Raw genomic sequence first — 27,514 nt, forward strand, 5'->3', positions numbered from 1 at the left:
CTATGGTCTGACTCTTTTTGTTCTGCTTGCTCATGAGCTTAGCCAATTACTTGAGTTATAAACTATTTGTTAAGGTAGGGGTTCTGCTTCCAGTGTGGAGAATGTACTGTCCCAAGCTTTCGTGGTTTTGTGCAGCTGTTTTCAGAGATACTTCTAGGGACCTATAAATTTTCAGTTCTTCCAAGGTGCTATGATCAAGGGTAAGGTGTTTACTCTTTTCCTGGCCTGTGCTCTGGTCTCCAAGTGACCACAAGCACTCTTTTCTGTCTTGAAACTGTGAGGAGGATTTCCTCTCGCCTGCCACTACAAGCTTCTCCACGCCAGAGCTCCTCCTCACCCCAGGACCTCCACCCAGAACTGTGACCCAGATCCAAGCATAGGCAAAGCAAGAGAATCCTGCACCAGCAGAGAGACCCCTGAAATCCCCCTCTGATTAGCCACTTGATCCCCCTTAGTCTGTGGGCCAGAAGCTCTGGAGATAGCCGAGAGCTCGGGGAATGGGGCTGGAACCCCATTGTGCTTCTCTTTCAGCACCGCAGAAAGACTTTTCCCACTGACCTTCTAAGCTCTCTTCGTTCACAGGTTGAGAAGTCTGGAGACTGCCAAAGCTGCCTGCAATTCAATCCTCTGAGGCCTGCTCCAGGTTTGCTGTGGCCTGCATGCCCATGCCAAACTGTGCTCCTTCCCCACCCAGAGGGATATACCTTTCTCATCAACCATCCAGGCTCTTTGACTGGAAATTTGTTTCACTCTGTCTTTTTGTGGGTTTTGCTGCTTTAGAATTTGTTTAGAGCCATTTTTTAAATAGATATTTGGAGAAGTTTGGGGGACTGCTCAAGCAAGTCACTGCTTTTACTCTGCCGTCTTGGCTCCGCCCCCCCCCCCCCGAATTTCAATGCGGAGAAGACGCGTACTTTTTTTTTTCACTTTATTTTTCTTTTCATTTTGGTCTCTGTTTACTTTTACAACTTGACTAATATGGTAATGTTTTACATGATTACACATGTACAACTTATATCAAATTGCTTGCTTTCTCAATGAGTGGGGTGGGGAGGGAGGGAGAGAATTTGGAACTTAATTTTAAAAATGAATGTTGAAAATTCTTTTCACATTTAATTGGGAGAAAATAAAATATTAATTTTTAAAAGACTTTTATCTTTCCTCATATGCGTCTTCCTGTAGCAATAGTCACAGTATAGCACCCCTGTGTGCAGGACCTAAAATATTTTTACACCTTCTTGTAAATATTGTGGGAGAATGCATAAATTAATGATAGTTATAATAGATACCAGAATTTTTAATTGCTCTGTTTTGATGTACTTGATCTATTAGTTGCATTCATTCTGTCAAACTCAAAAAGGACTTTTCAACATTCCAATGTGAATATGCCCATCTTCTTTTTAGAATCATTCAATACTTTAGCATTATTTTTGCCACTCATTTTTATTAGGTAACATTTCTGGAGTTTGTGTTTTCAATGCCTTTGAGTTTTTCAGTTTCTCCCTCATCAGATTTAAATAACTTTTCAATATCCGTGCCTATTTTATCTAATCTGGGCTCACGAATGTAGTTCTTATGTGGCTCTGCCCTGATCTGCAGTACATTATTGTGTAGCTTAGAGCTGAGATTATCGATGGCAAAAACACTGTTAAGTCCTTGCTAATAAAGGATATGTGTTAACAATGTCATTAAATGAATGCATTTATTACGTGTCTCTGTTCCATCATGATGGACACATAATAAATGCATTCACATCTTTTATTCCATACACATTCATGGTTGGTATACTCTAGTGGTTAACCCCATTTACACCAAGGCAGTTGAGGTATGTATAGTTCTAATTTATTCTGATGTATCTTTCCTGCTTATGGTGCCAGCACATGAAAGTGATATTCATTCTACTACGTTTCATGTCAAGCTGGCCATCACAATGATTCTGAGAAGGGTTAGACTACAACACTACACTGCTCTGCCTATTTCTTTACATTTATAGAAACAATTTCCTCATATTAACCAGGGTGCTGATCCAATTAGTGGTATAGTTAGATTCTATTATCCAACATATCAAGGTTCGATCAAGGCCTTCACAGTTGCTCTAGTCGCTGCCAAGAACAGAGAGAACCTGCTATACATCACTGGCTGACTTTCTTTAATTTTTGCATTGATCTTCCCTTTTCAATCCCACCTCCCATGACATGGGTAATAAATTGGAATTGCTGGGTTCTGATTAGAAATAGCAGTAGTAGTGATGGTTAGGTGATTATAATAGCAGTGAGGAAATTGAGGATCAGAGAGGTTAAAAGATTTCCTGAAGTTACAAAGGAAATTAGTGACAGAGCCAAGATTGAAGTCAGTTTGTAGCCTTGCAGTCTAAGTCTAAACTACCTTGCACAAAAGCAAAGAGACATAAAAATAGCTGAGAGTAAAGCCACCTTCAGGAGCAAGTCCAACAACAGACTACAAAAACAAAGTATATAGGAATATTCATTCAGCTAAATCTTTGTGTGCATGTGCTTTTTATGTGCAATGAGATGAAGTGGCTTGGTAAACTGAAAAAAGTTAAGCTGGGTTGATAGCCAAGTTGCTCTAATCTCCTATCAGCTCTCAAGAAACATCACCCACATGTTTCTCTACCTGCCATGGGCCCAGCCAGACATTCGCAGTGTGTAGGATTTGGGCTATTTTTTTTCAGGAAGTGCTCAGGTCACAACCTGCCTGGGACCCCTCACCTCTAATCAGCTGATAAAGAAAACAAAAAATCTGGGTACCCCTAGAGAATTAGCCTTTCCTATGCTGCCTCAGTGATTCATCCCACTTGCGAAATAGCTTTGTCGACATGGCTGAGAGCCAGTTTAGGTGGTTCATTTTTTTCCCCTTGTTTTTGGCTCTGCCAAACAGCTGAGCAATGATGATAATTAATGTCAAGACTTTCTGCATCTCTGAGGCAAGGAGGCAACACTTCAGAGAATGATTCCCTGCCAGAATGCAAAGAAACTCAATGAGGTGAACCAAGATTTATGTGTTTGTTACCACCATCTGTGAACAGAATCATTGAAGACAACAAAGGTTGGTGCATCTTCAATCCTTTTTACAATGAAGAAAGGTTGTTCCTGGAAAGGGTAGATGACAAAATTCTTGCCAGTACATCTGTGATGACCACAGGCTAGAGCAAAGGGATTGAAGTCCATGAACTGTCTATGCAATGTTTTCATTTTCCCTGAAAAGAGCCATTTATAAGTGACATTAGCATTTAAGGTAATTATGCCTTATACATCAATATTTCAGGTTCTGTGTTTTCATTTTTGTAGGTTTGGGTGAGTGGTATCAATTTCACCACCCATTATTACAAAGCCTTAGGATCATAAAATCCTAAAATCATGGCCTTAGGGCCAGAAGGAACCTTAGAGGTCAACAAGTCCTGTATATTCCCTTTACAGATAAAGAAATTGAGGCCCAGATTGATTAAGTGTCTTGCCAATTGTCACACAGTGAATGGGAGCCAGCATTAGAACTCAGGGCCAAATTCTAAATTGTCACAACTAAAAATTTCTTCACCATGTGATCAGTCTCATGATGAGAATCTTTAAATTTAGCCGAGTTGGTCATTGAATGACAGACATACAAGAGTCCTTCTTTGAATAATTTCCTGCTTGACAGACTTGACAGAACTCCTGCTTCTCTGGTCTTTGAAGGCCAATCAATGGTCTACCACCACATCATAATAAGATATCAGCAAAATTCTTTTGTGGAGGATAAACAAGGAAAATCAGGAAAAATAAAATAAAGCTACACAAATAAATGAGAACACTGTAACTTCTCTATTTCCTAACAATATCACCCAATTTCCTAATCTCTCTGAGCTTCAGTTTCTTTTTCTGTACTACTCACTTCACACTAGTATAAAGACAGTGGTTGACTTTTCTCCTTAAAGTTCTATATCAAGGTGAATTTTGGGTATCATCATCATCAATATCATTATTAAATTATTAATTTAGTATATTGTGAGAAAATACCAATAACTTTAATACTTAAGTGATTTAAATGCACCAAAAGATGATGTTCTTATGTTTTTATGTAAAACCTTTTATATATGTTTTTATGATGTTCTTATGTTCTTATGTAAAACCTTATGTTTTACAAGATAATAGAGTTAGGAAAGCATCTGTTTAAAAAAATCTGCAAAATATTTTAAAACCATACCTTTAATTAAAATACATATAAAAGAACTTTTAGATAAAAAAATCAATAAAAGGCAACTGGATATTTTTTAAAAGGAATTCACCAAGAAATTTATAATAATGAATTTTTTTAAAAAAATGAGTTTTATGATATCTAGGAATGACGGAAGAAAGTGTTAGAGGGAAAAAAGAGAGGTTTTTAGATAGATGGTCTTTGTTTCCATTTGGATGAGTGATAATTTTGAGCATTAAATATATATGGTTGTGGGACTTATTTTTCAGTTTTACTACTCCATTAGCTTTTTAATCCATGATGGAGCTTTAAGTACTAAAACAATTTTATCATTTTGAAATGTACGTAATATACACTATCTGTTCATTTTCCCTTATATGCTGAATAAGGTGATGGGTTAAATTTGAAATCATAACCTCCCAGGAGGAGCTCTATACTTTTAGCATTGGGGACTTTCTTTGACATTTAGTTCTTTGATTCCAAAAAGACATTTCAATGGAATGGAGTGCATAGGACACAATAATAATGTATCATACTTAAATGAATGAAGTTTCTTTTTTTCCCCCAGTATCATATTTTAGTCAAGACAAAAGGAAAATAAAACTGTAGTTTCTCCATTTCATCATCCCATAATTGTTTGAGAAAATTATGACTAGTTACCTTATTTTATAAATACTATATGTATGTATTATAGATGTATGCTCCAGTAAGCAATAACAAAGTTCAGATGAAAAAGAAATTATTATTTGCTATTATGAATTTTCTAGGCTATTTTTCTGTCCTTTCTAACTTTGGAATTTTTTTACTAAAAATATTTCAAAAGACAAATGGAGAATTTGCTAATATAGTGTCAGCTTTTGTATCCTCAGAAATAAGGAAGGCCTATTCAGAATCATTGTTTTAGTACTCTGATAACATCCCCATTCTCCCACCCCCAGATAACTCCCTTATTTTCATTATTGCCACTCGCCATTGCCTTCTCCTTGTTTTGACAGGGTTGAGGTCATCAGAGGCTTAGAAGAAGTAGAAGCTGACATCTACATCAGGAGACATGAACCATCCAGTTGAACGTGCCAGATACATGTCTCAACTTTCCATTTCTTACAAAGGTCTGTCAGTGTAAATGGGAAAGTCACATCATACAAAAGCATTGGTTATATCAGAGGTCTAATTGGGTCTTTTCAATCACAGTAACCTGATTCCTAATTTTAATGTATTGAATCAAACATGAGGTCCCTAAGTGACTAAGTGTCCATACCCTTTAAAATAAAGATTCTACTTTTAGTCATAGATTCTAATGAATTCAAAGACAGAAGAAAAAATCATATGTATATCAAAATATTCATAACAGCAACTTTGTGGTAGCAAAGAACCAAAAACAAAGTGGTGGTCCATCTGTTGAGAAACAGTTGAGAAAAAAAAAAAAACAACTATGGTATGTGAATATGGTATAATATCTTATGGTTAAGAAATGATGACTGTAGAACTCAGATTAATGTGATACAATATACTTGAAATGATGCAGAGTTAATTAAGCAGAACCAGAGAAGCAATATACACAAGGACTTCAACAGAATAAATGAAATGATCACTATAAAGGAGTAGAACCCTGAGTTACTAAAACTCCAGTTAAGGTCCCCATGAAAAAATTATGAAAGAGACCCTCCATCATGACAGAGAGGTGGAGGATTATTAGGGATAAAATATTGCATACACTGTCAAATGTACCCTTTGTCTGATATTTTGCTTAATGATTTTTCCTTATAACAAATGAGGACTTAATGTTGGGAATGTGGTAAGAAATGACTGGGATATAAAGACTAAAACATCAATAAAATGTATTTTTTTGGGGGGGAAGCTCTTCCAGTGTTGGCCCCCTGTAGTTCTATATGGGTCACTTAACCTTGGGTTCCTCTTTATTCTTCAAAATAGTTTGGCTGTACTTTGAGATAGTAGCTGAGAACTCTACCAGGTAGTATAATTATATTAGTCTCCCAATGAAAAATAAAACAAATTTAATAGCTTCCCACATATTGAGAACACAGTTCACAGAAATTTACCTACTGCTTCTTCATACAAGATAAGATATCTTAGTGCAGTGTATGTGTTGAACACCAATTAAAACATTACACACCTAAGGGCATTAATATGGAGTGTCCAGCAAAAAAGTCAAAATAACCTTATTAAGGAAAAAGCCATACCTACTATAGAACAACCTCATAAAATGTTTACTTATTACCTAGCTTAAAAAAAAAATACACCATAGAATGCAGGCAGAACAAGGAAATAATTTGACTACTTTTCTCAATCTGATTTTTTTTTTATTAAGTCAACTCCTGGGTATGAACAAGACTTAATTGGTGAATTGCTGATATTGGGACATTATTTCTGGGTGGCCTGTTTCTAAACGTATCCTGGAAACTAAGGACCTCTGAGAATGGAAAACTGTAGAAAAGAAAGGACATGATCCTCAACTGGAGAAGTCATTTAAATGTAAGCTAAGAGCTTTTGATAACTTCCAAACAAATGCATATTCTTAAAAACAAATTATCTGTATCTATACTTGGACTTTCCCTGTCCTAAAAGATATTACATGCGACTTCCCAGCAGTATTTTTATTAATTTATTTATTTATGATTGATTCTCTTATTTATTTGTATTGAATCCTCCACCTGGACACCCTAGTGGCTGGGGAAGGGCTAGACACTACTTACTGCTTAAGCAATCAGTTCTTTGTTAGTGTAACTAAGAACAGTGGGTGGGCCATTTTTTCAGGTGAGAAAAAGCAAGCTGTGAAGTGAACACCTTGGATTGCTTCTGTTTGTTTGAGGCCCTTATCCTCAGGGCTGTGTTCTTTTGGCTGAGCTTACCTGTTGATCACACTGCTTAACTGTAATTATTCCAGACAGCTTTTTGGCTCCCCGTGCCGCTTCATAGGCTTCATAAATCATACAAATTATTACCGCAATAGAAAACTATAATTACCCACAAACCCTGACATGCCAAAAGGTGTATTAATTAGATAAGGTAATAAATACTTTACCGCACATAGCCATAATTATTACTTCTAAAGTGACACATATGCATATACCATCTTGATATTCACCAGCAAATGATTCACTGTAATGCTCAGTTCATAATAAAATTGTTATCTAATTTGATTAATTTGTTAATGCTTTGCATGGCTCTTCAAATATAAGGAATGCCTCAGAAGTGTTATGTCGGAAAGTTATTGTTATTTCCAAAGGGACAAACCATCTGATTAATTTGCAAACTGTGAATTGTAAGAGGAAAGACTGTCTCATAGGGCTAGGTTGGGAAAGTTTGGATTGCTGGTCTCTTACAAGGTATCTTGAAAAGAAACACAATGTTTAGATGAGGAATATCTGACAAGGGTAGCAGAGTACAAAAATGTTATTTGTTCCCAGGCTATGAAAACATGAAATACTCAATTTATTCTTTGTGAAAATGAGGAAAACACTTCAGAAGTTCATAGAAGAGAAACCTAATACTAGGTTAGATCTAGCTACAAGAATAGATGTAGGTTAGAATTTTCATGTGTAAAGAAGTGCCAGCAGGATAATTTTTAAAAAGCAGAGGATATTATTAGATTTGCTGATGGAAGGATCCTTTTAGGCCATCTAGTTCAACTCCCTCATTTTACAAATGAGAAAATTGACGTACATAGAAGAGAAATGAGTTATTTAAGGTAACATGATACTGCCTCCCTTTTTTAATGTATATGAAAAAACAGAGTTCATATTGTCCATAATGCAACATTTCCACTTTACAAAAATTGTTATTATTTCAATATCTCTTATTGTATTTTAAAATATAGAAAATGGATGAATTGCTTTGGGATTAATATTCCAGGATGACAATTCAAGAACAATATACTTTGGGGAACAACAGCTGACAACAATAATAACCAATTAACTAACATTGTCTTAATACTGGACTGAGTCTATGAAACAGCTAGGATCCAAGAAGGAAGCCAAAAGGCCTTTGATGAGCAATATCTACAGGAACCCAACCAACAATACGTAGACAAAGATGCTTCAAACAATTGGCAGGTTTACTTATAGAAATGGAGGCATTTATGGTAGCAATACAGAACCAGGTCATGGCTATCAGAAATCACCAGAAGGTTGTCCTTAAGAATCCCGGACTTCACATTTTGTAAGACACTGTTCGACATACCACTTCAGGTTGAAAAAAATGTAATATTTCCTTAAATATCTAGAAATCCACAATCAACTGACTAAAATTATACATCAAAAGATCACTATCCTTCATAAACAGATGACAATTTACAGAGCTACAAATACAAACCCCAAAATATCTTGAAAGAATTCAGCAGATACACTTTACTTGCACTGTAGCTTCATCACAGACAAAGCTACCAACCATAATGACCTACATAAAACACAGACTCATAAAAGAACAATGTTTTTAAAGGATGTCACCGTACCAAATCCCCAAACTATGTAAAAATTTTAAAAAGCTCTTAGAATATAAAGACCTAATTGAAGAAATCAAAACCACATGGGAATAGGAAAAAGTACATGCCATCCCTATTCTCTTATCTCCATCTGGGATTGTCCAAAAAATACTTCTTGTAAACCTGCAGAGGTTGAGCTTATTTTCCAATCATTTTATTATTTGCAACAGAGAAACATAAAAGAATAATAGCAAGGTAGTGAAGTCTTCCGGGATAATTTCTAGTTGAACGCCATTGAATATATAAAATGAGGAGAACAAAGACCAAATAATAACATTAGCTGGCATAGTGGTTGTTGTTCTCATTACGAGTGGCAGCATGGAGAAGCAGACAGAGAAAACACCTTGGAATCTGGAAGTTGAATCAGGTTTAACTTGTCGTTGACACATACCGGTTATCATTGACACATACTGGTCATGTGATATTGGGCAAGTCATTCAATCTTTCAATGTCCAAGACAATTCTTTGAAACTACAAGTTGCAACAGTTGCCATTCTGCATTGGTAAAATGACTTCCTTACTAGGAGTTCCCTATACCAATAAAGTAACAGGCTTGTCAAAAATAATAATAATGATAACGATAAGCATTTTATGACATGTTAGACTACACTGTGAAACAAGTAACACAAGTGAAAACAAAGGAAGCAAACATTCACTAAGCACCTACTATGTACTGGGCATTGTGCTAAGCATTTTCTAAATCCCTCATTTGATCTTCACAAAAGCTCTGCAAGTTAATAACTAATAATAACCAACATTTGTATAGCCTTTACTTTACACCAGGCACTATAGTAAATGCTTTACATTTGTTATCTGATTTGATCCTCACAATCCAACCAGGAGTGTGTTTAGAAAACCTATATTGAATATCTCCCTCCCTCCCAACCACTTTCCAAGCAGGTCCCTAGAGTAATTTTGGTAGTTTTTCCTTTCTGCATTAGTAAAGCCTTTGAATTCTTTACAAACCCCTAAAACCAGAATGTTCTAATTGCATGCTAATCAGATGTAGCAATATCACAAGATAGAGTAATTCAGCCACCTTTAGAAAAGCAGAAATGGTTGAGCAGGTGTGTTGTTGCCCAGCCAAGGGTGGAGTAGAGGGTAAGGGTGAGGGTGAGAGTGAAATCAAGAGTGGGTGGGGCTCATCTTAATCCTCTCAGAGGGTGTTCAGCAATGGATTCTACTGGATTTCTTTTTCATGTGGCACTCCCAAATGAATTTCTCAATAATGGCAAAAAATGAGAACAGCTGAGTCAATTCTCATTAGATTTTTAAATGGTTCACACAGTCTAAATTCTCAACAGGAAATCATGGGACTGCTTAGGTAATCACATGCTAGATCTGTTTTTGAATGGTGGAAAGAACTGTACCTAATGAAAACCATCCATGCTTACACTTCTGGGAATAGCTTTGATTCACCCCAACTACAATGCCTCCCTGAAAAACAATAACATTTTAATAAATAGATCACAAGTGAATGTAAGCTGACACCTGAAGTATGTTGGTCTTGGTTTCAGGAGGCTTGTGGGTCAGAAGAAATGGTAGTTTTAATATATTGGGAAAAAGAAATGTGGTGTGCTTGGCAGAAGACTGGACCTGAGGTTGGAAGGCTTGGATTCGAATCCAGTTTCTTCTTCTTCTTGTTACTCTTTTGACCATGGCCAAATGAAGAAGCCTTTCTGTCCTCAGCCACCTCTTCCATAAAAAGAAGGACTTAGACTAGACGATCTGAGTTTAAATCTCACCTTAGACACTTCCTAGCTGTGTGATTCTGGTTAAGTCACTTAACCTCAGTTTGTTTCAGTTTCTTCATCTGTAAAATTAGAATAATAATGGCACCTACTTTCCAGGGCTATTGCAAGGATAAATTGAGATATTTGTAAAGAACTTTGCAATCCTTAAAGTGCTATATAAGTGTGATTCTTTGATCAGGATCATCATCATCAGTCTAAATCTTAGGATCATCTTAGAATATAAAACATATGTGGAACTTCCAAAGGAGCCATTTATATAGCCTGTAACCTGCTATTGTCCCTACCATAGTTCCTCCTTTTAGAAGTCATAGTAGGCCTGTCAGAGAGGCATTATGATATGAGAGTCATAGTGATGCATTGGAAAGATTGTTGATACTAGCATCAGAGAACCTGGGTTCAAACTCTGACATTGGATGAGCCAACTTTATTCTTGGGGACTCAGCTTCCTCATCTATCAAATGAGGGGGTTGGGTTAGATGATCTTTATGGTACCTTCCACTTCTAAATCTGTAATTCCCCTTTAAAAGGAGCCAGAATTTTGTTTAGATACAAACACTCTGTTCTTTTGCATTTGTATGGCAGATATGTACAAATGAAGCATTATAAAAAAAAAGGGAGACTGATGGGAGCTGGGCTGATATTGACAAGATTAGAGTAGTGCTGCTTATTTTCCCAGGAATGAGTTCAGGACGAGGGGAGGGGTAGTGTCTAGCTTCTCCAAAATTTTATTTTCTCACCTGATATGTTGGGGTGCTTAAGAAGTTCTCCCATTCACTTTTTCATGCCAAAAGAGAACCTAGTATGCTGCAATGCATTAAATCTGAGTCCAGAGGCTTGAAAAATTGGACTGCACTCCCAAAGCAATTTCCTCTCTGGAAAGATGAATCAGTTGTATGAGATGGCAACATCTATGATCAAGTGACGTGGAGTCAAAGAACTTAGATTCAAATCATCATCATTGTCATCATGGCATTTATATAATGTTTTACAAAGTGCTTTATCAATATTATCTCATTTTATCCTCAAAACAGTTATTGGTGGGGGCAGCTAGGTGGCGCAGTGGATAGAGCACCGACCCGGAAGTCAGGAGGACCTGGGTTCAAATCCAGCCTCAGACCAAACACTTGACACTTACTGGCTGTGTGATCCTGGGCAAGTCACTTAACCTCAATTGCCTTAAAAAAAAAAAAAAACAACACCTTATTGGTGGTAGGTGCTATTACTATCCCCATTTTGCAATTGAGGAAACAAAGGCAGACAGAGGTCAAGTGACTAGCCCAGGGTCACACAGCTATTGTATGTAGTGTATAGGGCTGAACTCAGGACTTTCCAACTCTAACTTCAGTACTCTATCCAATGTGACAGGTAACTAACTCTAACTTCAGGCAAGTAACAGCTCCCCTACGCCTCAGTCTCCTCCTCTGCAAAATGAGAAGACTGGACTAAATGGTCTTTGACCTTCCTTCCAGTTCTAATTCTATGTGATGAGATGTGACTCAGTGCTAGACTCTTTGGTCTTCTTGATCCCAAAATTCAATTAGTTAAAACCATTAATACTTAAGGAGGTTGTGGAATTGAGTATTTATTTCCAAACAAATTAACTCAAGCCCAAAGAAGCTTACTTAATAGATATTTGTGTGGTTGTTTATCTCCCAGTTAGGGCCTAATAGTGAAACAGAGCTTATGATAACAGTTATCTGGGAGCCTTATTTTCTTCATATAAATCAAACAAAAGAACATTGGGATTACTTAAAGTCTCATTTTGATGACTGATGATGTTAATGCGATTCATTATGCTCTTAGAATGTTAATTGCCCATGATTATCTATTTCATAATATGATAACTGGTGGTGGCTGAAATGATTCATAATGCATGATGGTTAAATATATCTGAAAATGATTTTTTTTTTTTAGCTTTGTTGTTGTGGTGTTTTTTTTTTTTAAAGGAGGAACAGTAAGAGATCATGAAAATGGCAAAAAGAAAAAAAAGAAACCTAAGCTGTCATTCAGTTTTATGTGAATTGAAAGGTTTATAGTGTGGAGCTGTTGGATGCAATTTCAATGAGCAAGGATTTGGTGGAGAGATTAGATCAGTTACAAATTGCTAAATCTGATGGCTTAGATAAAAATTTAACCAGAGGCTTTAGAAGAGGTGGAACATATTTTTTTTTTTTTGGAGAAGCAATTGCCTCTGTAGAGTGTACACAGTATGCATTTTTCAAAGCAAACTAAATTTGGAGTGATTGTGTAATCGGATCCCCAATTAGAATGTAACTCTTCTATTTCCAGCCAACAGGAGGAAATGGTATTTATTATAGAGCATGCTTCCCCCCCATTATTATATTGATATTTGCTTCACAGTTCAGGCTCTGAAATATTAGCAAAAGTTAAAAGGACATTTGTTTTTAATGCTGATTGTAAGAAAGCAGGTTGTTTTGTTTTGTTTTTTAACCCGCATAGGAAAATTTGCAATGAGTATTTCTTGAATGGTACAGACATATTCCATATTCTTTCTTCCCCCTCCCTGAATCCACACACTATTATTATTATTATTCCTAGTATTAGCAAGAGCATTAGCACTAAAATGCCATTCTGAATCCTCAATATTTATAAAATCTACTACGGTTTCATTATGTCCTTATTTTGTTTTTCTTTAACTCTCTGCCCTAGTCTTGGGAATGATCTTTCAGTAATCTCTTGTGCCACCCAACATCACCAGGTGAAATTAACTAACATTAATTTTCTCAGGCCCTGCTAACCACCTCCAGCTATTCAGGAAGGACCCACACGCACACCAGAATATTCCCCTGGGACTCTAGGAGTGGTCATTTCTCTCTGGATTTTCGTTGTCTCTCCTGTACCTCCTGACCAACAGGAGCTGAAGGCAGAAGGGTGAAATCACACTGAAGAGGAATAGAAAGTATTCCCTGGGGTTGAATGACCAGCATTGCATATCCACTTTCTTTAATTTCATCCAGATTGGCCAAATTGTCAGTAACTTTAAGGGGTGACTTTCATCTTCCTGAAATTGTGCAAAACTTGATGCCATGTTCTTGAGCTTCTGTGTTGGTGGTCATAATGTATTCACTGGCATGAACAAAAGCCATTAACCTTTGCTAGTGGAAAGCATTTACGAAAGTACATTGGCCATAAGGGATGCTTTGAAACTTGCCATTTGAATAGTTGAAGGGTCAAATGTGCCTGCCTTTTATTAAAATGGACTAATTGGAGAGGGTCAGAAAACTTCAAGAGGGTTTGAAATTGGAACAAATAACTTGAAATATTTCCCTAAGGATATTCTCATCTTCTTCCTATGTTCATTTTTTTTCCTGACCATTTTTCTTAGGCTAGTAATTGCCTAGAATGAGCCTGTTTCTAACTTTATGACATATACACTTGTACATTACCTAACTCATACCTGGCATTTTATAATATATTTCTAAATATGTCTAGTTGAATCCAGAATGTCTAAGTGATAACTAAGTGATCTGTTCTTTTGTATGTGCCATAATCCATACATGCACATTTATGAGTACTAAAGACACAGTAATACCATTCTCAAGATTTTGTTTTGTTTTTCTTAAACAGGGTCCTCAATTAAACTGAATCACAAGAAGTTGGGTCAATTCATTCTTTCAGGTAGGATCAACCCTATCCTTTACAGCTTGACTATTGTAATACTTAGTGTTTCAGAATGTTGTAATAGGAAGTGGGGGAAAAGACACATAGGTCTTGGAATTAGAAGACTTAGGTTTGAGGCCTAACTCTGACATTAACTAACCCTCTCTGAGTCTCATAGAACTGATCCGTAAAATAGATAATAATACTCACGCCTTGTCCATTTTTTAGAATTGTAAGTGAAACAATTAAACCACTATATAGGTCATAGGAGCTAGAGCCAGGGGAACTTTAAAAGCCATTTAGTCTAACCCCTACATATATTTTTCTTTCAGAGGGGATTTTTGTTTTTATCTCAGAATGAGTTACTCAAGTTTGAAGTGGCCCCCTTTCTGCCAGTTCTAATACGAAAGAATTTATATATCAAAGGATGGCTTCAGTCTCCTTCCAGGAAGGACTTCCTACTCACAGCATGTCCCCCAGTTTGTGAGTGTGATTCTGAGAAGATAATGCAAATAGGCAAGGCCCAATCCTGACTGACCCTCCAAGGGTTAACCCCCTTATTTTAATGATAATGAAGCTGGGACCCAGAGATGTTCAGTGACTTGCCAAAGGTTCCAGAGAATCAGAACCAAGATCTATGACCCAGAGGGCATAAGATAGGATCATCATGACTTTATAGCTAGAATGGACACTAGAGGCCACTTGATCAACTTCCTCATTTTACAGATGAGAAACTGAGGCTAAAAGAGATTTGGGACTCGCTCAAAGTAACAAAGCTGGTAGAGCTGAGATTTAAACCATGGTCCTTAGCCTGCAAAGCAATGCTCTTTCCTCTCAATATTCATTCCACTGCTGACAGCATAGAGGAAAGTAGTTTTGAATCTCAAGCCCATTTTTTTCAAACTCCCCCCCCCTTTTTGTTAATCATTTATGAGCAATCAGTTCCTATTTTACAGATGAGGAAACAGTGGCCAGGAGAGATCATTTGAGTTGCCTACCTTCATACCTATAATAACTGTCTAAATGCCTGAGGCAAAATTTAAACTCACATCATCTTTTTGTACTTCCATGCTGTTCACTACACTATCTGGCAAATAATGGGGTGATATTTGTATTGTTCTTCAAGTTTTGCATTTTATCTCATTTTATCCTCACAGCCACCCTGTGAAACGCCCATCCCTCTCTCTCTCTGCTCAGAATTAGCGGGAATGAAGTAGTGCATGGGACCTAAAATGAGTTGATTAGTCTGGGGTGGGGAACCTGCAGCGTTGAGGCCACATGTGGCCCTCTAGGTCCTCAAGTGCTGCCATTTGACTGAATCCAAACTTCACAGAACAAATCCCTTTAATAAAAGGGATTTGTTCTGTAAAACTTGGACTCAGTCAAAAGGCTGCACCCAAGGATCTAGAAGGTCACACATGGCCTTGAGGCCACAGGTTTCCTCCCCCTGGCTCTAAACTGTCATATCCTCAAGTCCCTATGTTTCTTTTTACCATATATTGTGTAGAGGTTTTTTTTCTAGTATATAATGCTGTGAGATGAATGACCATATCTTATCTGAACTTTGTATCTTCTCTAAGCCTAGCCCAATGCTCTACATATTTAATAAATATTTATTGAGGGACAGCTAGGTGGTGCAGTGGATAGCCCTGGAATCAGGAAGACCTTAGTTCAAATCTGGCCTCAGACACATAACACTCACTAGCTGTGTGACCCTGGGCAAGTCACTTACCCCGATTGCCTCTCCACAAATAAATGAATGAATGAATAAATAAACAAATAAATATTGAATGGATGAATGAATACAGCATTAAATAGAAGAAAAGAACTGATTGCTAATTGAGAGCTGGAAGGGGCCTCAGAAGCCCCATAGTCTAATGCTCAATGCTCAATCATTTCAGTCGTATCCAACTCTTCATGATCCCATTTGAGGTTTTCTTGTCAATGAAAAATCTTTGACAATAGTGGCTTACCATTTCCTTCTCTAGTTCATTTTACAGATGAGACAACTAAGGCAAACAGCAGGGTTAAATGACTTGCCCAGAGTCACGAAGCTAGTAATCGTCTGAGGCCAGCTTTGAACTCAGGTCTTTCTGACTCCAGGTATATTGTTCAAAAACATTCTAAAATACGGATGGCAGGTGATGTGGGAAAAATGTCGGACTCAAGAGTCAAAGGTTCTTATTTCAGGACTTAGCCCTGACAAATCACTCGAATGCTTAATCTTTTTGGTTTCAGTTTCCTCACCTCTAAAATAATGGGATTGGACAACAGGACCCCTGAAGTCCCTTCCCATTCTCAACCTAAAATACAAATTTTAACTTCTCACAGAGAAACTAGAACCTTCCGGAAGACCCTAGGAAACCCTATTATATTGGTTACATTATCACCCTATTACATTTACAGGTATTACCCTATTAGTTACATTATTAAAACCCTATTACATTAGTACATTAGTTTGGCAGACATGCCACTCCAATGTGCACTAGGCTTCAGATATATTGTCCTGCTCCACACTCTGGAATCTAATTATCCAAATCCATAACTTTTGAAGCTGTTTTCAGCCTCTTTCATAATACAGTGTGGCCCATTCAAAGACAAAAACTTGACATGTTTAAAGGAATATACATTATCTTTACCCAAATCTAACCCTCTTCTGACCTTCTCTATTACTATAGGAAGGAAAACAAAAAACCAAGTATTTATTAAACATCTACTATGTGCCAGGCATTGTGCTTAAATATTTTATAAATATTGTATCATTTGATGCTTACTATGACCATGACAGGTAAGAACTATTATCATCCCCACTTTTTTGTTGTTGTTCAGTCATTTCAGTCATGTCTGACTCTTCATGACTCCATTTGAAGTTTTCTTGGCAAAGATACTGGTGTGGTTTGCCATTTTCTTCTCCAGCTCACTTGACAGATGAGGAAACTGAGGCAAACAAAGTTAAATGACTTGCCAAGGTCACACAGCTAGTGTCTGAGGCCAGATTTGAACTTATGAAGATCAGTCTTCTTGACTGTAGGCTTCGTACTTGATCCACTGTGCCACCTACTTGCCATATCTCCACTTTACAATTCAGAAAACTGAAGCAGAAGTTAATTGGCTTGCCCAAGATCATAAGACCAGTAATACTCTGAGGCTAGATTTGAACTTAGGAAGGTCTTCCTTACTCAAGACCCTATCTTTTTCATCACCTACAGAAGGCACCACTATCCTCCCGGACATTCAGGTTTGTAACTAATTCTCACTAATACCATATATCCTTCAGTTGTATAATCTTCTTGTTTATCTCATATATAGTCCTATTTCTATTCACAAGCCACTATGCTAATTCAGGTCCTCATCATCTTATATCTGGATTATCATAATAACCTTCTAATTGATTTCTTGATCTATTAATTATTTTCCTGGATTCAAGTCTCCTCCACATAACTGTCAAAATGATTTTCCAAATGTGTAGGTCTCACCAGGCAAGCTCTTACTCAAAAAACTCCAGTGGCTCCCTATTACCTCCAAGATCAAATATAAGTCCTTTCTTTGGCATTTAAATCTCTTCACATTATGGCTTTTTTTTTAATTGTTCTGAGCTTCTTACTTTTCATTCCCTTTCATATTCTATAATCTGGCCACATTGTCCTATTTACTGTTCTTTGCACATGACACTCCAATTCTATCATAACTACCCCATCCTAATTATTCTGAACCTCTTTGTGACCATTGTTCAAATACCATTCCCCATATCACTGGCCAATCCCATATTCTCATGCCCCTTGGCCCAACCCATCCACCCCCAATACCCAACTCTAAAGTTACCTAACTTTTCTAGTTCTCTCAGAAATGCTTGCCCCATGAATAAGAAGCTAGCTTTGATCATTTATTTCTTTCTTGCTTTCTCCATCTTCTCGCATTCACAAAGACTTGGCTCCCTCCTGATGACATAACTTTTCTGGCTGCCCTTTCCAGCACTGATTGCACTTTTATTCATTCCCCCTGACTCACTCTTCGTGGTGGGGGATGTAGAATACTCCTTGCTCCTCATTGCTATTTCCAGGCTCTTCTATCACTATCCCTCAGCATCCTCTCCTCCTTAGAAGTTCACACAGTTTATATTTATGTCCCAGTTACAATTCTAGTGTCTGTTGCTTTTAGACCTCCAAAACACTCCTCTTCCTTCCTCAATGACTTCAGGACCAGGCTCACAATCTCTCTTCCCCAACTCCTGCCTCACATTAGAGAACTTCAAAATACATATTGTTATTATCTCAAACACTCTAATCTCCAAATGTCTTGATTCACTCACTCCCTATAACCTACTTCCACACATAAAACTATACACAGAGATTGTTAAACCACACACAGAAATGGTTCTGCCCTGGATATTGCCATCATCAACACATGCTCTACTTCCATGTTTATGAATTTTGAAATTCCTTTATCTACTGTTGCTCCATTTCCCATTCTACCTCACAACTCCAAACTCTGTTTTTTGTGCTCACTGTGATGTCTAATCCCTCTAATCTTAAATTCTTTCCTAAATCATCACTTCTTTACTGGCAATATTTTCCTCTCTTCTCCATCTTGACCTCTTGATGGATGAGTTCAATTCTCTACTCTCCTCTTTTCTCTAGTTCTTTACCCTTTTATTCTTTCAAAGATCTTGCCCTGCCAAACTGTAGCCTTTGATTAATACCGCCATTTATTGCCTTTGCTTCTCATATGCTGCTAAAAAAAAAGCTATAAAAATATTGAAATTGTACTACCTAGTCTACTACAAATTTCTGTTATAGAAAATCTCAACTGGTCTCTCACTGCAACAAGGCAAGTCTTTTAAATCTTTCTGATCATTTCACTAGCCCCTTTTTTATCCCTCCTCAAACTTCCCATAACTCCACTTCTTCCCATCTTTGAAAACCTGGCCTCATATTTCATTGGAAAAAAGAAGCCTTCACAAAGAGATCCCTCTTGTCCCCCGTTCTTCATCTCACATCACTCAGATATCTTTTACACCTATATCCCCCTTCACTGATATTTCCTATGAAGAAGTAATCTTTCTTACCAAGATAAACCCTTTTACATGCACAATTGATCCCCATCCACCCTATCTCTTCCAAGTAGATTGCATTTTTAATCAACCCTGCTCTCTTACTAATCTTTAATTAATCTCTTTCTACTAACTGCTTCCCTATTGCCAGGAGTGTTGTAAGTTTCAAACGGCATAATGGATGTAAAGCATTTTGCAAACATTAAAGTCCTATATAAACGTTAGTTACTATTATTATTGTTGTTATTATTACCCTACAGTCACCAGGCCTCCAGTCTGGTGGATGATCACAGTATTTCCCAAACCTTCTCCTGCATTCTTGCTGAGCTTGAGCAGTATCTATAGAGCAGTACGTGACTGTGCTGGTTTAACAAAAGAGCTCTCTGAAAAAATAAAAATGCACATACACACACTTTTAAGTTTAACATGCATTATTAACGTTTTCTCCATCACTTTCTTTAGTCTAGGCAGTCAACAAAATAATAAATCAAGCCCTCATTTCTGAGGTACAAATGCTCACAATTTCACAACATACTCTCGAAAGCAGATTAGAGCTGGCTCCAGCACACCCCTTCCTACTGCCTCCAAACATGACCATGTCTCCCCCATTCTCAAAAAACCCTTACTTAATCTATCCAATTCCACTACCATCCCATATCTCTTCTCCTTTTTTTGGCTAAAATCCTTTGATATTTACATCTGCAATAAGCTCTTCCATTTCCTGTCCTCTCATTCTCTTCTTACTCTTTGCAGTCTTGTTTGCAGCCTCATCATTCAACCAAAACTGTTTTGTCCAAAATTACTAATGATCACTTAATTACCAAGTCTAATGACCTTTTCTTAATCTTCATCTGTCTGAACCTCTCTGTAACCTTTAACACTGTTGATTCCTTCCTTTTTTAAAAAATAATCTCTTCTCTGGGTTCTTATGACACTACTCAATCCTGATTCTCCTTTTACCTATCTGACTGATCTTTATCCAGGTCATGCCTGCTGACAATCAGTGTCCTCCAAAACTCTGTCTTGTACCCTCTTCTCTTCTCTATACTATTTTAGGCTATCAGAGATCTTGAATTGAATGTCTTCACTGTCTTAAATTCAGCATCCCTAAAACTGAAATCATTATTTTTAACCCCAAATTCTCCCTTCTTCTAAACTTCTTTATCACTGCCAAGGTTATCACCATCCTCTTAATCACTCAACTTCACATCTTAGGTGTCATATTAAAGTCCTCATTTTCTCTCATCCCCCTTATCCAATTAAGTTGTCAAGTCCTGTCATTTCTATGTTACTAACATTGGAGGAGCTAGGTAGAGTGTATAGAGCACTGGGCCTAGATTCAGAAAGATCTGATTAAATCTGGCTACACACACGATGTGACCTAGAACAGTCATTTAACCTCTGTTTGCCTCAGTTTCTTCACATATGAAATAGTGATAATAATAGCATCTATCTCCTAAGGTAGTTGTGAGGATCAAATGATATAATATATGTTAAGTGCTGAACACAGTGCTGGACACATAGTAGGCACTGTATAAATGTTAGATATCACTAATCAGCAACAACAACAACAACAACAACAACAACAACATCTCTTGCATATGATCCATTCTGTTCTCTGACACTGCCACTATGATGGTTCAGGCCTTCTATATCACCTTATGACTAGGCTATTGCTTGATTTCCCTACCTCAACTCTCCCATTCTAATCCATTGTCCAACTGTCAAATTGATCTTCATAAAGTGCATGTCTGACCATGTAACCACTCCAGTGGTTCCCTATTACCTCCTGGATCAAATATAAAACCTTCTTTTTGTCTTCTAAAGCTCTTCATAATCTAGCTCCTTCCCATATTTCCTGTTTTCTTATACCTTACTCCCTTCTACGTACTATAAGATGCAGTAACATGTCTTTTTATTCCTTGAATAAGAAACTTCATCTCCTAACTCTGAGTATTTTTCCTGGCTTTTCCCCATGTCTAGAACTTTCTCCCTCCTCATCTCTGCCTCCTAGCCTTCTTGGCTTCCTTCAAGTCTCAGCTGAAATCTCACCTTCCGCAAAAAAAAAAAAAAAAGTCTTTCCCAGTCCTCCTTTAATCTTAGTGCCTGCCTTCTGAGACTATTCCCAATTTACCTTCTATATGCAGGTATCTTTTATACATAACTGTTTACATATTGTCTTTCCCATTAGATTTTGAAATTCTTAAAAGCAGGGACTACTTCTTTTTTGCCTTTTATATCTTTAACACTTAAAACTGTCCCCCTAATAATTGTTTTGTTGATTCACTGATTGATTAGTACCTAGTTTGACTGGGGACTAGGAAGAATGACAACTTCTATTTCTCTTGTGTGTCTGTTAAAAATAAATGATGAGTTCTTAATTTGTTGAGGGCAGATTTTTTTCCAGCTTTCACAACTTGTCAAGCATGGCTGACCATGTCTCCCATTGTGTTCAAAGAAAGCAACACATTCAGAATAATTCTTCCAGCGGTGAGGAAATAGGAAAAAATTAGTTCCATGGTATCTATACCCTATGAATCATTTCTGGAGAGATATCAGCTGGTAACTTCCCAATCCTCATGCAGAATTTCTGCCACACGAGTTTGTGGGAAGCTTTCCTTTGGTGGTATAGGTGATTAGAAGCTGTGCTAAGTTTTCCCCAGTGGGAAGTCACTTTCTTTGCCTAAACTGTCTGTCTCAGAACTCTTTTCAATCTAGTTGCAAATAAGAAAAGTTGGACTTTTGCAAAATCAGCAGGAGAGACTCCCACCTAAGGGTGAGGCAAATTGGAATTAAGATTGTGAAATAGATGCCTACAGCATCAAGTAGAAATATTTTTAAAAAGAAAACGTGAATAAGATGGATGTAAGAGTATAGTAATGGCTGGAGAATGCTTCACTTGGCATGGGGCTCACTTGGCAAGAGCTTAAATCAGGTCATGGGGATTGGTTGTGGTATCTAATAAAGTCTAGGGACACAGTCTGCTCATCAGCAGGGAGAAAACTAGAAAAGTCATAACTAGCTAGAATGACACTTAGAGTTTCTGAAACGATTTTTTCTCAAAATGCTATCCTATTTATTATCTGATTTCTTCATACTGTACATTTCAGTAAAGTAAGGAGGAAAAGGTATTATACTGTCTATATTATACTGTCTACTTTGAAGATGAAGCAACTGAGGTCCAGAGTGTTTAAATAATTTTCCTCCATTCACACAGTGAATCAATGACCGTGCCAAGACGTTACCACAATTTCCCTGATTTATAGCTCAGTGCTCTATTTCCTAAAGGTTGTATTAACTGTATCCTTCTTCATCTCCCCTTGTCCTCCTTTCCAGCTTTTCATCCCTTAATTTTTATCCTGCCTCTTCATTTTCTTTACTTTCCAACGTCTTATATTTGGTTTGGCTACTTCCCAAACCTAAGGACTTCTCCATTACCACCACTTCCCTATGTATATTGTGTTCTCTAGTAGAGTGTAAGGTTCTTGAGGGCAGGACTGTCTTGCTCTTATATTTCAACCTCCGTTATTTAGCAGTGTTTCCACATTGTGAATACTTAATACCTTTTCATTCATTTATTCATTTGCAAATCTTTCACTAAAATTCTAATCTCACTTATGCCTCTTTCATACATGTCTTCCCATATTTTCCACAATACCATCTCTCTTTTATCTTTTTTTTTTTTGGCTAGGCAATAGGGCTAAGTGACTTGCCCAGGGTCATACAGCTAGTAAGTGTTATGTGTCCGAGGCCAGATTTTAACTCAGGTCCTCCTGACTCCACTGAGCCTATCCACTGCACCACCTAGCTGTCCCCCTTGTATTTTTTTCACCCACTCCCAATGTTTTGACTCATCCCTACTACTTTATCAACTCCCTTTCTGCTGTCCTCCTGAATCCTCCCTCTCCACCATCCCTAGAATAATATACCTACAAATGTATGCTTGTGATTAGAAAAAAAACTAATAAAATATTTTCCAGGTTCTTGTTCCTGAAGTACTTTAGGGTGATTACATAATTTAAACACCATCAAAGGATATCCAAGTTGTCCATTTAAGTAAAAAGCTATTTAATGTTGGAGAGAAGAGTTCTCTTTTTCTTTCCACTTTTCCCAAGTGATACAAAGGCACTATCCAGTCCCAAAGGAATCAAGAAGAGCACTTGATAGTTCTCACTTTGTGACCTTTTCATTAGCTCCCAATCTTTCTCCATGCCTTTGTAAAGGAGCAGCTCAGGATTTTGACTTCTTTCTCCTGCTCAGCAGAACCAGCCCAACTATCTGTCTAATATCGTAAAGGTTTTTTAGCTCTGGTTCCTGTCATGTCCTTATATCTTAGCGATCCATTCTGCTTACAAATAAGGGAGGATAGGATAATTTTATAGATCTTCCTCCGCCCATCCCACACACCATCATAACTACCTTCATCTACATACTGTGAAGGGAAATTTTAATGGAAAAAATAAGTTTTTAGGAGCATCTGTAGGGAGCAGAATCAAATCTGCTCTAAATTAGGATGGATTTAAATCAATTTAAATCAAGGAAACATTTCAAGCTATTCAGAGCTTTGAAAATGCAGATGTAAACAACTATCAAGATCTTGAGCCATTTCCCCATTAATAGATCTGATTTAAAGAAGCACTTTTAGTTTCCACATGGTTTAGATGTAATATCTGTCAAAGGTGAATTCCAGATCATCTTTAACATTAGGAAAAAGTTAAACCATCACTTCTTCGCAAATGAGAAAGAAGCAAATTGATAGAAAATGTGTTCTTCAGTTCATTTTTTTGACTGCGATGAAATCACAAAAAGTAATTCAACACATTTTGTGGAATGTATAGCATTTTAAGTTAGTCATAATATAACTTGTACTTATCTGGTGTTTCATGTATGTTTTTATATACTTCAGTGATTATTTCATTATTTCAACATATGTGTGATGTCATCAAGGTGGGTAGTCCCTATTTCAAAGAGACTAAAATCCATCCAAACATTTTCATCTTGAAAAATTCTTGAGCATGTTTTCCCATAGATTCTCTATAGAAGATCTAACCAACCTGGTGTATGTCATCTTCTAGAACTTTATACATTTTGTGGGTATCAGGTGGACCTTGACTAGTCCATCGGCCTTCATTGTTGTGGCTACATGGCTCATTCCCTGTATTGAGCACACAGGCACACAAAGTAATTGCATTAATATAAATTCTTGTGGACAAAGAAAAAACATGTTACACGATGTCTTGAATAGAGGATTCACCTCAGGCTGTTCACGGATAGCCCTCTGATCAAGTTTTTCATTCTCAAACTTGGCTCATGAAGAGATATAGGGTTTAGTATTATTTCTTTTGTTTTACTTGGAAAAAGTATATCATTGGCATCCAAGTAGCAATCAAGAAAGACCTGAGGGACAGGTAGGTGGTGCAAGGGGTAGAGTACTGGCCTTGGCCTGAGTTCATATCCGACATCAGACACATGATACTCACTAGCTGTGTAACCCTGGGAAAGTCACTTAACCCCAATTATCTCATATAAAAACTTAAATAAAAAAAGAAAGAAAGAAAGAAAGAAAGAAAGAAAGAAAGAAAGAACTGAAACTGCTTTTATTATTATTTTTAAATTAAAATTGTAGTATCCCTCAACTATTTAAGTTTACGTCAGAGGGTAAGGTTGTAGGTTTAAATAAAGATAGATAGATAGATAGAAAGATAGAAATGGATATGCACAAAATATATACATATATGTTTTATAACAATAACTTTTATCAAAAGTCTAAGTAATTAATCAAACAATAAAATGTTATTAAATATCTAATAAGTGCCAGAAACTGGAAATGCAAAGATAAAAGCTAAACAGTCCTTATTATCAAAGAGATTTGATTCAAATGGGGAGTTAGCCATCATGATTCATGACTCATGGTCATTATACATGAACTCTATATTTGATCCCCTACTTTCCCCACTGTTGTCTATATTTTAGGCATGGTACTCCCTAATTTTTGAGGGAGAATGTCCTATTGTAAATCTTATTACTAGACTAATTAATCAAATGTCTTTGCATTGAAATAATTGTCTCTTGTCAATCATTACTGAAACATAAATATGTGGGTGTAAGCTTGAGACCTTTAGTTTAAGACTGTGACCCCAAAGAATGTTGGAAATTTTCACTAATTATCCTCTGAAAGACTGGACTAGCAAGTATAAATTGGAGGAATGCTTTTGAGCTAATAAATGATTAGGGAGTTTGAATTTTATGTAAACACTAGAATCTATAAGATATTGTACAATGGAAATACCATTGGATTTATACCCCAAAACACATTGATTCAATTTCTGACTCTGCCAATTACTAGCTTTCTGACCCTGGGCCTTATCTTTTCTAAATTTATTTTTGTCACTGTCAAAATGGGAATAATATCAGATAAGAAAAATGCATGCAAAGCACTTTGTGAATTGTAATGTGTTATATTACAGGCAAAATTTTTCCTCAAAGGCAAAATTTGCCGGATAGTTTTTGTTAACTTATATAGAGCACATGGTTGACTGTCCTTCCATCTAGGCAGTCAAGAATAAATAAGAAGGAAACATTTATTCACCTTGGTTTCCCTCATTCATTTGTTTGTTTTTTTGTAGAACATTCACAGCTAGTTCAGGTAATCAAACAAATAATCAATCATCCAGCAGGCATTTATTAAGTGACTTCTTTGTTTAAGGAATATGTCGGCAGTAGGGTCACAAATGCAAAAGAGAGACAATTCGTTGTTCTTGTCCTTAAAGAGTGTACATTCTACTGAAATTTGATAGTTCTGCTCATGCTGGAAAACATACATGCATGCCTTTGAAACAAATATTAGAGGAAAATATTCCATAGTCATGTCCACAATTAATGAAGAAAATTCATTCCAAATCCAGATTTTCGTGTCTCCTCTTCCTTCACAACTCTGATCTACCTGGAACTCTTCCTTCTTTAATCTGCTATAGCACTTAAAGGAAGGGTTCTAAACCTTTTTATTTGTATCATGGATCTTTTTGAATGTCTGGTAAAGCCTATGGATCCCTTTCCAGAAGAATGTTTTTGTCTATATTCATGATTGAAAGAATTGCTAAACTTTAATTGGAGATTAGTGAACATAAAGATGCAATAGTTTGTTTTTTTCCATTCAAGTTCAAAGACCACCTGATACCTACTATAAATAATAAGAAAAACCAAACTCTTATGAGAAATCTGTATAGTCAAGCAAATGATACCTTTCTTCTATTTAGCTCTTTCATGCTTCTGACTATCCCAATTTCCATGAGAGTATTTTCATCATTTGATTCTTTGAAATCATTTGATTTTATCAATGTTTCTAAAATATTACTGGCATAATTATGGATATATATGTGTGCGTGTGTGTATTTGTGTGTATATTTGTGATTAGTTTTATATATATATAATTATATATAATATGATAAATACATAAAATTCAATAATTATGCTATATATAATAACAGACCTCTTGAGGTTCTGTGGACCCCATGTCATGAACTCTCTGTACCACACAAGTTAGCACCCAGTCACATGCTTTTTCATTCTGTAATTGTTTCAAGTGTGCTGTCTTGCCTTTGCAAGAGAATTTTAAGTTTCTTCAGGGAAAAGGCTTAGATATCTTATTCTTTCTCCCTTACGCTAAACATGCTACCATGTGGAAGTAGTGTCTAGTTATTAGACATCAAATATCATATTTGGTAACTGATGTAGCTCAAGATATTGAATCATATGCTAAAATATTAGATAACACAGCAGCTCTATACTAGAATTCCCATCTTGAACAACTTCTTGTAAGTGTAAACAGATCCTAATGTAACCCCAGTGCTATGAAGGAGTTCATTGTCCTAAGTGACAATTTTAGGCAGCTGGTAACTCAGTGGATAGAGTACTGGGACTGGAGTCAGGAAGAACTGAGTTAAATCCAGCCTCAGACACTTCCTAGATGTGTGACCTTGGGCAAGTCTATTAATCTCTGATTGCTTGACAGAATGCATCCACTAGATCCACTTGAGAAAGAAATGGAAAACCACATCAGTATCTTTGGCAGGAAAATCCCAAATGGGGTCACAAGATGTCTGACATGAATGAATGATTGAATAACAAAGAATTTTACACAGCCTGAATTATTATCAAAATCTGATTCTCACCACACCTAGTAACCATTTCTCTTCTTCCTTCTCCTCATTTGTAATGGATAGGTGAAATCTCCAGTGCAGTAAATGAGAGACAATGCTCTAAAAAGGAGCAGACTGAAGTCCAACCTGAAAGCGATAGTACTGCTCAGTCAGTTCTGAAAGGAGAAAAATGGTGCCAACTCCAGGAGGAAGCTTCAAAAACTGCAGACATAAAGGAGTGATAGTAAAAGCCAAAGAA

General features: G+C 36.8%; 1 long non-coding RNA gene across 1 annotated transcript; it reads left to right on the forward strand.

Annotated features, from left to right (window-relative positions):
* Window positions 1–2,959: 2,959 nt before the first annotated feature.
* On the forward strand, window positions 2,960–27,514 carry LOC114025164. Its single transcript, XR_003567003.1, has 4 exons — window positions 2,960–3,066; window positions 5,187–5,300; window positions 14,035–14,085; window positions 27,340–27,514. It is a non-coding gene; the product is annotated as an uncharacterized LOC114025164 (long non-coding RNA).

Source organism: Vombatus ursinus, unplaced genomic scaffold (genome assembly GCF_900497805.2).
Source record: "Vombatus ursinus unplaced genomic scaffold, bare-nosed wombat genome assembly UNPS02014830.1, whole genome shotgun sequence".
Classification (NCBI taxonomy): domain Eukaryota; kingdom Metazoa; phylum Chordata; class Mammalia; order Diprotodontia; family Vombatidae; genus Vombatus; species Vombatus ursinus.